We start from the raw sequence: 11,907 nt of genomic DNA on the forward strand, positions 1-11,907 counted from the left end.
TGCTCCCAGGAGGGAGAGAGCCCAGTTTATGCTTTTCTCTCACATTGATGTCCTCAGGTGAGGATTAAAAAGTTTTTTAAAAAAAGAATCTTACTTATCTAAGAGGAAAACTACAAAGAAGAGCATCTCCTTTCTCTTTATTTTTATTAATTTATTTTTAATTATAATTCACATACAGTATTATGTTAGTTTCAGGTGATTCAACATTGATATGCCTTATAAAGTGATCACCACAGTAAGTCTGGTAACCATCTGTCACCAGAGATAGTTATTACAATGTTATTGACTCCATTCCCTACTCTGTACATTACATCCCTGTGACTTATTTTATAGCTGGAAGTTTGTACTTTTTTTTAAATGTGTTTTTATTGATTTCAGAGAGAGGAAGGGAGAGAAAGAAACATCAATGATGAGAGAGTCATTGATCTGCTGCCTCCTACACACCCCCTAGTAGGGATCGAGCCTGCAAACCTGGCATGTGCCCTGACCAGGAATCTAACCTAGATATCCTGGATCATAAGCTGATGCTCAAAGCTAAGCCAAGCCACCGGGCATGGAAGTTTGTACTTCTTAATGTCCTTCCTCTTTTCAACCCCCTCATTTCTCTTTAGTTTTCTAAACTTTAGGCATCAACAAGTCTTTATCATTTTTTTTAATTTTTTTATTTTTCAGTAACTCATAGTGTATCTATAAAATAAAAAGCTCTCTATCAAAATACACTCTTCACAGGGAAAAATAAATAAAAGACAAATGGAACTACACAAAGTAAAAATTAACTTTGGTACATTTCAGTGTAGGACAGTCCATAGCAAGTATATTTGTCCATATTCCCCCAGAGCTATTCATCTTCCAAGTTAAGACTTTAAAAATATTTTTAATTGAGATTTTATGTTGACATTTGTTTCTCATTCCACATCATCTTCAGCCAAGCTCTGAGCACTTACAATTCTCTAATTGTTGGAAGCTTAGCCAGAAGCATCTGGAACACTGGTGGTGGGAGAGTTTGCTGTAACGCTTGCAGTAACAGCTGTGGCTGTCCACACACCGCAATCGCTTTGGTCAGATGATCTACACCTTTCTCATACTCACCTTGGGCTAGTAACTCTTCACCCAGCTGGATTTCTTCAAGGGAGAATTTCTGAACAGCCTCAGCATCTTTAAGGTCCAGTAATTTGGAAAGTCCAGCTCTCTCCTTGGCAAGCTTTTGTTTCTTTCTTCGTTCTCGCAGCCTGTTCTTGAAGTTGGGGGTCACTCGTCTCTGGCGGTGGAAGTAAATGCAGTACCCGAAGAAGAGGGCCCACACACACTGGCGACGATGGCACTGTTCTGGCCCGTCATCTTTCCTCGACTGTGGAGAGGGGTCGGTGGACAAGGGACCCCGGGAAGAACCCGTTTGTCATGAGCCCTCAGAACAGATGGCACCACTCAAACTCAGATCATTATTGTTTTAAATCTACCTCCTGGCAACTCGTTAGCAAAAGCATTTGAAACTACCTACGAAAAAATCAGAGTAAAATGATAACTTTATGAAAATGTAAACCACTCAAAACTAATATAAAAATAAATTGGGAGGGGAATGGAAATTTAAGACCTATTTTCCTTAATGATAAATATGAATATTTACTGACTAGTACTGTGAAAGAACAAAAAAATATTTTGTGAATATTTTTGCAATGAAGGGCTTTAAAAAGGAGAGAAGGGAGTCGTTACAAGTCATTGCTTTTTACAATGGTGACGTTATAACCTGCCTTCTTCCTAATGTTCAAACCGTGAAAAATATTCTACTTGTTGAGTCCATTTGGAAGGTGTTCTTATGTTGGCTTTGAATTTAGGCCAAGAATAATTGGAATTAATTCAGGTATTAAGCTCACTCGTTCTGTAACATCTGGGCCCCTGTCAATCGGTTTTGCTTATTTTTGCAGTCACATTGCAATCATCAGCACCACTCTGGGATACTTTGAATTTAATTCCCCTCCTAAGGACTAGGTTTTCTACTATTAGTACTGTCATCTTAAGCATATGTGGTACAATCAGTAACTTCATTACATATGCATAATATTTTCCATACTTTGTTCCTCATCAAGTTTATTGCTGCCCTAAGGCCTTAGCACTAGCTCTGCCCTCTGCCTAGAATGTTCTTGCCTCAGCTCTTATTATTTAATTCTCAATTCCCTCCTCAGAGAGCCTTTGCCTAAGCACCCAATACTTCTCTTACATAACCCTATGTTATTTTCCCCTACCACCGGTCACTGCCTAAAGTGACTTGGTTTATTTCTTTGTCTCTCCTTCTGTTACCATCATAAGTAGCTAGTTATTAGTATTAATATAGAAAGAGAGCAAAGGGGAGGCCAGACATTATAAGCATGGTCATCTGAGCAGCTTCACCAAGAAGCTGAAACTTTGTACTCCCCAGAGAACCACCAGTCCATTCCCTGCAAATCACTGGGGGAAGGAGTCCAACAAAGGGGAGAAATGGACACATGTACACTGAAGGTGGGGCAACATATGTAAGGTGTTTGTTTGTCAATCTAACCTGGGAACAAAGATAATTGGCCAGAGAGGTGGAGCCAAAGCAAGCTGGTGAAAATTTGGGAATATAAAATCCTCAGATGAAGAATTTTCTCCCTTTTGTTCCTTTTGCTTTGCTCCTACTTCCTTGCACTTGCCTGTGCTGCCCCCATAATCATGTGGCCTTAGTAGCTGCATGGCCTATGGCCATGAGGACCCTACATGCAATGGACTGCAGCTAGGAACACAAGCTAAGCTAGCCAGATGCTGGCCTGGACTGTGAAAATATGGGACAGAGGTTCTGAGCAGTGGCTTTCATTCTAGCTCTGCTGAAGACAAAATGGGGCTTTTATCATGGAGGGAAAGAGGGAGATGGGACCTTGGAAACTCAGGAGTTTAATTGCACAGAAATAAAGCTTTCCACAATACCTCATCTTCTCATGGAGACCTCCAGAAAGTCTAATTCCCGCAGCACCCCAAGAAGCTCACTTCCACCAGCAACAGATGGGGGACACAGACAGCACCCCACCGATAACACTCACACTAAAATGAAGCTTCCTATGCTTGGAGTCTGTCTACTTATAACACTACCCTTAGTACCTAAAGTTATAACTGGGACATAGTGGGTTCTCAAATATTGCTGACTACCTTTCAGAAAAAGTTGTGGATATTTTTATCATTTCATCCAGTTGTGGTAACTGAAATAAAGAATCATGAATTTTAACCTTTAATGGGTCAGAAAGACAACAAATATTTAACATATTATTGCTTTTTAAAAAACTTGAACATTAGCATTCTTTAATAATTAAACATTAAATAATGGCAGTAGAGTTACAAACCTGAGTTCTACCTACCCAAGTCAGAGAATAACAAAAAAGAGATTGAATATTTGATGCCATTTTAATGTCTGTCACTGTGACTAAAACTCAGATTGGATTCACTGTCTCAGAAAGATATCAGACCATGGAAATATAGAACATAGAGCGAGAGTCAAGAAGAGAAATGTTGGTATGAAGGCATCTTAATAATATTGATAACTCATAGAATATTTTAAAGTAAGTTTACCTCAGAGAAAAGTCTTTCTATAGTGAAGAGTTTGTAATTGGTTACCTATATATATTCTGTTCTGTTTCTGAAAAAATATTTGTATATTGTGAAGGAAAAAATGGCCATATACTAAACCTTACAAGCTCAGGGGAGACACGCATGGCATTTTACAAACTCAGAGGCTGAAAGTAACCACATAGGACAGTGTGAAATTATATATATATATTTTTTTTTTATTCCTCACTCGAAGACATTTTTCCATTGCTTTTCAGAGAGTGGAAGGGAGAGAGAGAGAGAGAGAGAGAGAGAAACATCAATGTGAGAGAGACACGTGCCCCAATCAGGGCCAAGGATCAAGCCTGCAACCCAGGTATGTGCCCTTGGCAGGAAACAAGCCCAGGACCCTTCAGTCCGCAGGCAGATGCTCTAACCACTGAGCAAAACTGCTAGGGCAAAATTACAACTTTTTAACTAAAAGCAAGTCATGGGCCCTGGCCAGTGTGGCTCAGTTGGTTAATCACCATCCTTTGTACCAAAAGTTCTGGTTCAGTTCTCAGGCAGAGCACATACCCAGGTTGTGGGTTTGATCTCCAGTCCAGATGCGTGTGGCATGGCAGGTAGGCTGGTATCTTTTTTGACAAAGGTCAATCTTTACCTTGACTAAGCCTGGCTATTGTCTTTTTGCATCTACAATAACATATCTTTGGAATGTCAAAGCAATCCCCTTTCTTTCCAGACCCCTCAGGGCACAATCTCATACCACAGCCGAAGGCCACAGAACCCCTCCTTGTTACCTCAGTCCCTTGATCCCCTGCATACCATCTCTCTGTGCTGTAACTTTCTTTTTTAATGATAGATTTTTAGAGAGAAGAAAAGAGAAAGAGAGAAACATCAATTTGTTTTTCCACTTGTTGATGCATTCATTGGTTGATTCTTGTATATGCCCTGACCGGAAATCAAACCTGCAACCTTGGCGTATGGGGATAGCACTCTAGTCAATGAGCTACCTGGCCAGGGCTTGTGCTCTAATGGTAAATAGTTAACTATCTGGTACCCACCAAAGTAAAAGAAGTATTTCTCTTTCCATTTTATTCTTTATCCAGTCTCAGAGATTTCCCTCCTTTGCTTTTTCCTGCCTCCTTAATCTACCACCGATGAATTTCATGTAACCCTCCTTATGTCTCCTCCTTTGATTCTTATGTATAAAATAAACTGCAAACTGCCTTTCTCTCAAACATTTTCTTAATCCATTGAGATTTTTTTTTTAAATATATTTTTATTGATTTCAGAGAGAGAAACGGAGATGGAGAGAGATAGAAACATCAATGATGAGAGAGTCATCATTGATCAGCTGCCTCCTGCACACCCCCAACTGGGGATCAAGCCCTCACCCCGGGCATGTGCCCTGACCTGCAATCAAACCTCGATCTCCTGGATCCTAGGTCGACGCTCAGCCACTGAACCACACCCAGCTGGGCAATCCATTGAAATCTTGCTCCCTGGCAATTGTCACCAGTTTGGCTCAAATAAACTCAAAACTTCTCTATAGGTTTGGACATTTCCAATGCTGATAATGTGATAAACCATAGCAATTTTAGGATGAAGACAAACTGTAATCCACTGCCAGAGTTAATACACTATTTAGGTTTCCTATAAACTACCTTCTTCTCACTACATTTCTAGTTGCTTTAATTCCAGCTGCATATTCCACATCAGTTTATTTTTATTTATTTATTTATTTTAATCCTCACCCAAGGAAATTTTTTCCATTGTTTTTCAGAGAGAGTGGGAGAGAAAGAGACAGACAGAAACATTGATGTGAGAGACACACACTGATTTGTTGCCTCCCACACACACCCCGACTGGGGCCGGGGATAGGTCCTGCAACCGAGCTATGTGCCCTTGGCCAGAATCGAACCTGGGACCCTTTAGCCAGTGGGTTGATGCTCTAACTGAGCCCAACTGGTCAGGGCTCCACATCTGTCTAAAGAAAGATTTTAGTTTTCAAACTGTATCTCTGGTTTTCACATATAACTTTTTAAAAATATATATATATATCTTCATTGATTTCAGAGAGAGGAAGGGAGAGGGAGAGAGAGAGATAGAAACATCAATGACGAGAAAGTCATTGATCGGCTGCCTCCTGCACGCCCCCGACTGGGAACTGAGCCCGCAACCCGGGCATGTGCCCTGACCGGGAATCAAACCCCGATCACCTGGATCCTAGGTCGATGCTCAACCACTGAGTCATGTCCGGCTGGGCTAACATAACATTATTGGCTGTTATATTCCTGCAAAAAAATGAAGAGATCATTTGCTACTTGGACTTTTGTTTAGTTTCTTATGTTTTTCACCAACTCTAATGTGCCAGATGTTATTCAGTTGGCAAAATAGTGCTTTCTTAACCATCTGTGTGCTCATCCCCCCATTTCATTCTCCAGCTGTATTTGTTCTCTGCCTCCTTGTACAAACAACAATATTGAAATACTTCCCAAGAAAACATGCCACTTGTTAACTTTTCCTTCCTTGTTCTCAAGGAACTTGGAGTCCTCTGCACTTGTCTCCCAGGACCCTCTGGATCTCCTTCCATGGTACTGAGTCACAGTTACAATACTGACATCCAGCTGCAGGGGTAAGACAGTTCTGAAGCTGACTAAATCAACTGGGATTATAGCTTACTTCTAAATTCAGCGAGGCACGGTGAAGAGCTTTAGTGAAGATGTTTACCTTTTCTGAAGAATGCACATAGATCATTTATGCAAACTAAGAGCGAGTCATGCTATACTAGTATCAATGAATGATAAAAGGATGTTTGTTTTAAAATCATTTACCCAAGTCCCCAAACCCACTGAAAATGTTTTAATGTCATTAACAAATGTTACACATTTAAATAATCTTTTAAGCTTATAAATCAATTATACCAGTAGAGCTCATCACTTTATAATTCTTTTAAAATATGTCTTTTATTTCAGAGAGAGGAAAGGAGAGGGAGAGAGAGAAAAAAATCAGTGATGACAGAGTCACTGATCTGCTGTCTCCTGAACACCCTCTATTGGGAATCGAGCCTGTAACCCAGGCATGTGCCCTGACCAGGAACTGAAACATGATCTCCTGGATCATAGGTCAATGCTCAACCACTGAGTCATGTCAGTTGGGCAGAGCTCATCACTTTAAAATTAATTTAAGCCCAGCCGGGTGTGGCTCATCCCTTGAGCATTGACCTGGGATCCAGGAGATCACGGTTCAATTCCCGTTCAGGGCACATGCCCGGGTTGCAGGCTCAATCCCCAGTAGGGAGCGTGCAGGAGGCAGCTAATCAATGACTTTCTCTCATCATTAATGTTTCTATCTCTCTCTCTCTCCCTCTTCTTTCCTCTCTCTGAAATCAATATATATTTAAAAAAACAAATTGACTTTTAAAAAATAAATAAAATAAATTTAAAACATCCTTACTATTAATATCTCCTTTACAAATGCTCAGACTGAGAGGAAAAGGAAGTAACCTGATTCACTAGGATAGAATATGTGTGCCATGAGATGAAAAAGGTTGAAAATCACTGTATTATATATACTATGGAATAAGAGTGTAAGATCTGCAAAAATCAAGGGGGAACTAACTAGAGTAATGCAATTTGTCAGGTAATTAACCAGGCCATCTTATTAGTCTGATTATATTTTGGACCACTAAGTGAACTACAAGTTTGCAATTTCAAGCTCTTTAAGAAAAGAAGATTAAATATGGTTCTCTCCTCTATACTGTCTTCAGAGCCTTGGCCAAAGCCTGATAGATACTTGATTATACTATACCCTTAGATTCATTTTCTGCTAAGTTGGGTCAGGGCAGAAAATAACACCTATTAACAGTAACCAAGTGCTGCAGTCTCTTAAGTCCGTGATACATCACCTCTCTCCACATCTTCTCTTTGCTTCAAGTGTGACACTAATACCACCACCACTGGAGACAGTAAAACAACAGAGACAGCTAATACCACATTTAAACCTCATTTTTGGCCCAGCCAGGGTGGCTCAGCAGTTGAGCATCAACCGAAGATCCTGCGGTTTGATTCCTGGTCAGAGCACGTGCCTGGGTTTCGGGCTCCATCCCCAGTAGGGGGCGTGCAGGAGGCAGCAAATCAATGACGACTCTCATCATTGATGTTTCTCTCTCTCTCTCTCTCTGTCTCTCTCTGAAATCAATAAAGATATATTTTTTTAAAAAACCTCATTTTTGTAACAAAGTTCACCACCTACCCTATATCTAAAGTTCCCGTGGGATTCTGCCTCTACCATGCTCTACATAAGAACCTTCACTGCTTGTTCGGTTCCACGAACAACCACCTCCTGGTTTTCCTGGTCTCTCGGAGTGAGTCCCACAATAGCTCCTTAACAGAGTGATTTTCCTAAAGCACCACTCCCATCACGCTTCTCTCGGGAGCACAGCTGTACCCATCATTAACTTCTCATCAGTGCTGACCCATAAGGAGTCAGTAAATGTTTGTTGGAGTTGACCCCTGGCTCCTCCTAATGAACTTTCCAAGGTGAGCAAGGGGGATTTAATATTTTTAGTACCAGCTTTACTGTAGTATGTTTGTGTTTAGGTCTACTAGCTGAAGTTTCTCTCTCCTTTGGACAGTTGTAAATAAATTCAAGCACTAACACGTTCTTTTTCTTCACCCTATTGTCTGGTTTATAACAGGACATGACCCTACTGCCTTTCTTCATTTCCATCGCTTTCAAACCGGGTTACAATTTGTACAAACCTTTTACATTTACTGCATTTCAGGTTGGCTACTTCTTTATATAAAAGGCCAACACTCTGTCAAAAAATTGCCTTTGAATCACATTAAATGAGTTATTATACCTGTAAATTCTTACATGCTTTTAAACAAAGGATATATTTCATAAGAATTTTTATGACCTTTAACCAAAGTCATATCTAAGATAATAATTGTGGGATTCATCTTACCCCACAATGCATCAGGACCATTGTTCACTGTGTATATAGGCTCATCAATCTATATTAACTATCTAATTTGGTATTGTGGGAACTAACAGAAGGGTCATGTGGGTTGAATGAGAATCTGTTCTTTTTAAAACAAACTCTACACATAGACACAGTGGGAAGCTTCCTGGATAATGTGTCTTACACAAGACTACTGATTCCCATGTATTTCTAATGCCATTCTGCTATAATTGTTGCTAACTGACTGCATTAGTAGTGCTCCTTAGAGTTGAGGGATGATTTTTAAAATATCATAGTCTCCCTGGCCGGCTTGGCTCAGTGGTTAGAGCATCGGCCCATGGACTGAAGGGTCAAAGGGTCGATTCCCCATCAAGAGCATGACGTACCTGGATTGCCGGTTCCTCATCCTGGTCGGGGTGTGTGTGGGAAGCAACCTATTGACGTGTCTCTCTCACGTAGACCTTTCTCTCTTTCTCCCCCCCCCCACTCTCTCTAGAAATCGCTGGAGATAATGTCCTCGTGTAAGGATTTAAAAAAAAAAGAGCCTGGCCCGTGTGGTTCAGCGTTTGAGCATCAACCTGTGATCCAGGATATGGTGGTTCAGTTCCTCATAGGACACATGCCGGGTTGCAGGCTCGATCTCCAGTAGGGGGCGTGCAGGAGGCAGCCCATCAATGACAACTCCTATCTCTGTCTCTCCCTCTCCCTTCTCTCTAAAATCAATAAAGACATATTTTTTTAAAAAAAGGAGAGTCAGTAGCAATGTATTTCTGGGGAATTTTCAAACAACCAGTGATACACAGAACACCTACAGTAGTGTATTTCAGGGCTGTAATTGGAATAATACCACTGAGCACATACTGCGAATCTTTTGTTTCAGGAGAGTGGACAGGCTGATTCTCTGATGCATTCTTGAAGTGTTTGTTAGCACCATGGTTGACTTTATTCTGGGGAAGCAGACAATGTTCTATTTTCATCTTCATCTCTCTATTTTTCTACTATAACTTTAGAACAGCTCAGAAAGATGTCCATTCATCCTTATCATTATGTTCTCCAACTAGAGCAAATGCTTCAAAGCCACAAGGGCAGGTGGTCCATCAATGCCTTTGCAACTTGGGGTTGATGTCGGAGGGGTAGAAAAAAAGAACGAGAAAACTATGTTCAAAATCAATACACATTTGCCTCTCTCTGGGGAACACGCCCGTGCCTTGCCTGCTCCCCCCCCCCCACGTCTCCTTCCCCTCAGGTGCATTACCTTTGCCTTTCCCTCTCCTATGCTCCAAGCACCCTTCTTTTGCTTCTGTAACTTGTTTCCTGAGCCTACACAGCCAAGCTGGCTCACTTCTACAACCTCTGTAACTTTCTAAAATGAACTTTCTCTTATAATTTGGAGGGGAAAAAATCACTACACATTGAATTCTAGAGTTGCTTTAACTCAGTATCATATTTGAGAAAGGAAACACTCAAGAATAAGGAAATGTCCCAGTTATAATTTTCCACTATAACACAGCATCAGGTACATTTTGCCTTCCTTTGAGATACTCAGATGAAAGGCAGACGTGTATGAATGCGAAGGGTTATTACCTATCTTCTCTTTGAGACTGCGGTTATTTAGTAATCATTCTCATTTAAGTTACTCTTACTGTTCTTTGGATGGCTATGCTTCTAGCTCAGGAGGAAAGCAATTCTTATCATAAAAGCCACCCTATTTGAGAGCCCAGTAAAATTTAAAGCCACAAGAAAATGAATTATATTGAACAAGAGTTAAGGCTTCCAGGCAAAAAATGCATACATGCCAGCAGCATTAAGTCTGCTTTTATCAGCTCTCAATGCTAAGTTCCTGGGGACAGTTATCTAGGGGAAAAAAAGCCTCATGTACTTATGTTTTCTATCCCCTGAGTCCTTTGGACATTAGAGCTAAAAGGAGGCCAGGGGCCACCATTCACACCATGCCCAGGTCCCCTGGAGGATGACAACACAGCCTTACATAGCAGACCTCATGTGGAAATACTTGAAAGGAGACCCAGTGAAGATTAACACCTCCGTAAAGAGCTATTGCAGTGGGGCAGGTGAGAAGACACGAAATCCTAAACACAGACATTAGCTGTGAGGCTGAAGGTGAGCAACCAGTGCTGTGAAACGCTTAGGAGGTGGACTCAGCAGGACTTGGTGGGTAACAACGAGTTGGTACGGATTCTGCCCTCACACTGGGAACTTCGGAGTGTTCTCAGTCACGTCTCATCTAAATCTTTGTATTCTCCCTCCTTTGCTTCAAAGTAGGTCACTGTATCTAGGTGAGTTCTTGTGATCACAAAGACTAGAACAGAGCCAGGTATGTCACCATTTTCAGATAAAATTGGTTCTTTAAGGCCTGCAGACTCACCAATGAATGCCTCTCTCCCCCAGCAACATGCCAGCAAACAGCCTGGGAAATCAACACTAATTAAACTGCTGGCAAGGCACTCTCCGTGGGCTTGGTGAAGAGCAAACTTTGGGAAACATCACTATCCTCAGTGGCAGTGAAGAATCTCCTTGAGAACTGATAGGCATAATTTGTCTTGGCTTCAAGATGTATTTGCATGTGTCCTCAGCAACATATTTGAAATAAGCTAGGGACACAGAGCTGCCATGGTAATTGTACAGGTTGTGGTCTTCATGTGGATGCTCCAGAGAAAAACTAATGGAGATGGAAATAAATCTCATGAGCCACTTGCCATGTGGCCTGTTCGAAGCTGAATCATCCAGGAGGAAATGACAATGTTTTTTGCTAATTGATTTACTGACGGAATGCTTTTCTGCAATCTGTCAGTGCCAAAGTATCATCTTTTTCGAATGTATGTTAAATTTTATATCTTGAAGGGGACCAAAAATCTTGCCTTTTGGGATATTGATTTTAAGGTGATAATTAAGGGAGAAGACTCAGAAAGAACCATTGACTCTCCATGCCCCCTTTCCTGTCGGAAAGATTCAAAAAGAAAAATCTGCTTCTGGAAGGAACTCTTAGGATACTTGCCTTAGCCTAATTTGAATTAAGTACAATAATAGGATCCTAGCTGGGTAGCTCAGTTGGTTAGAGCATCTTCCAGATGTGCCAAGGCTGTAGGTTCCACCCCAGTTAGGGCCCAAAGAGGAATCAACCAATGAATGCATAAACATGTGGAACAAACCGGCGTCTCTCTCTTTCACTCCCTCTCTCTCAAATCAATTTTTTAAAAAAAGTATGATACATAGGGCTTCCGGCAACGGTGTGTTAGCTAGGTACACCCTGTGTCCCATCGTTTCTGCGTTGCCTAGTAAGAATTTGCCAGCCCAGCCATGTATGTATGTGTGTTTCATTCTTCCTCAACTACCTGTAAATCCTTCATTCTCACTTTTAAAGTTTAAGTCCC

General features: G+C 41.1%; 1 pseudogene across 1 annotated transcript; it reads right to left on the bottom strand.

The window, feature by feature from the left end:
• Positions 1-905: 905 nt before the first annotated feature.
• On the bottom strand, positions 906-1,338 carry LOC308557316 (mitochondrial import receptor subunit TOM20 homolog pseudogene; annotated as a pseudogene). Its single transcript has one exon. The product of its transcript is annotated as a mitochondrial import receptor subunit TOM20 homolog pseudogene (transcript).
• Positions 1,339-11,907: the final 10,569 nt, after the last annotated feature.

The sequence above is a fragment of the Miniopterus schreibersii genome (genome assembly GCF_964146895.1).
Source record: "Miniopterus schreibersii genome assembly, chromosome: 5".
Taxonomy (NCBI): Eukaryota; Metazoa; Chordata; class Mammalia; order Chiroptera; family Miniopteridae; genus Miniopterus; species Miniopterus schreibersii.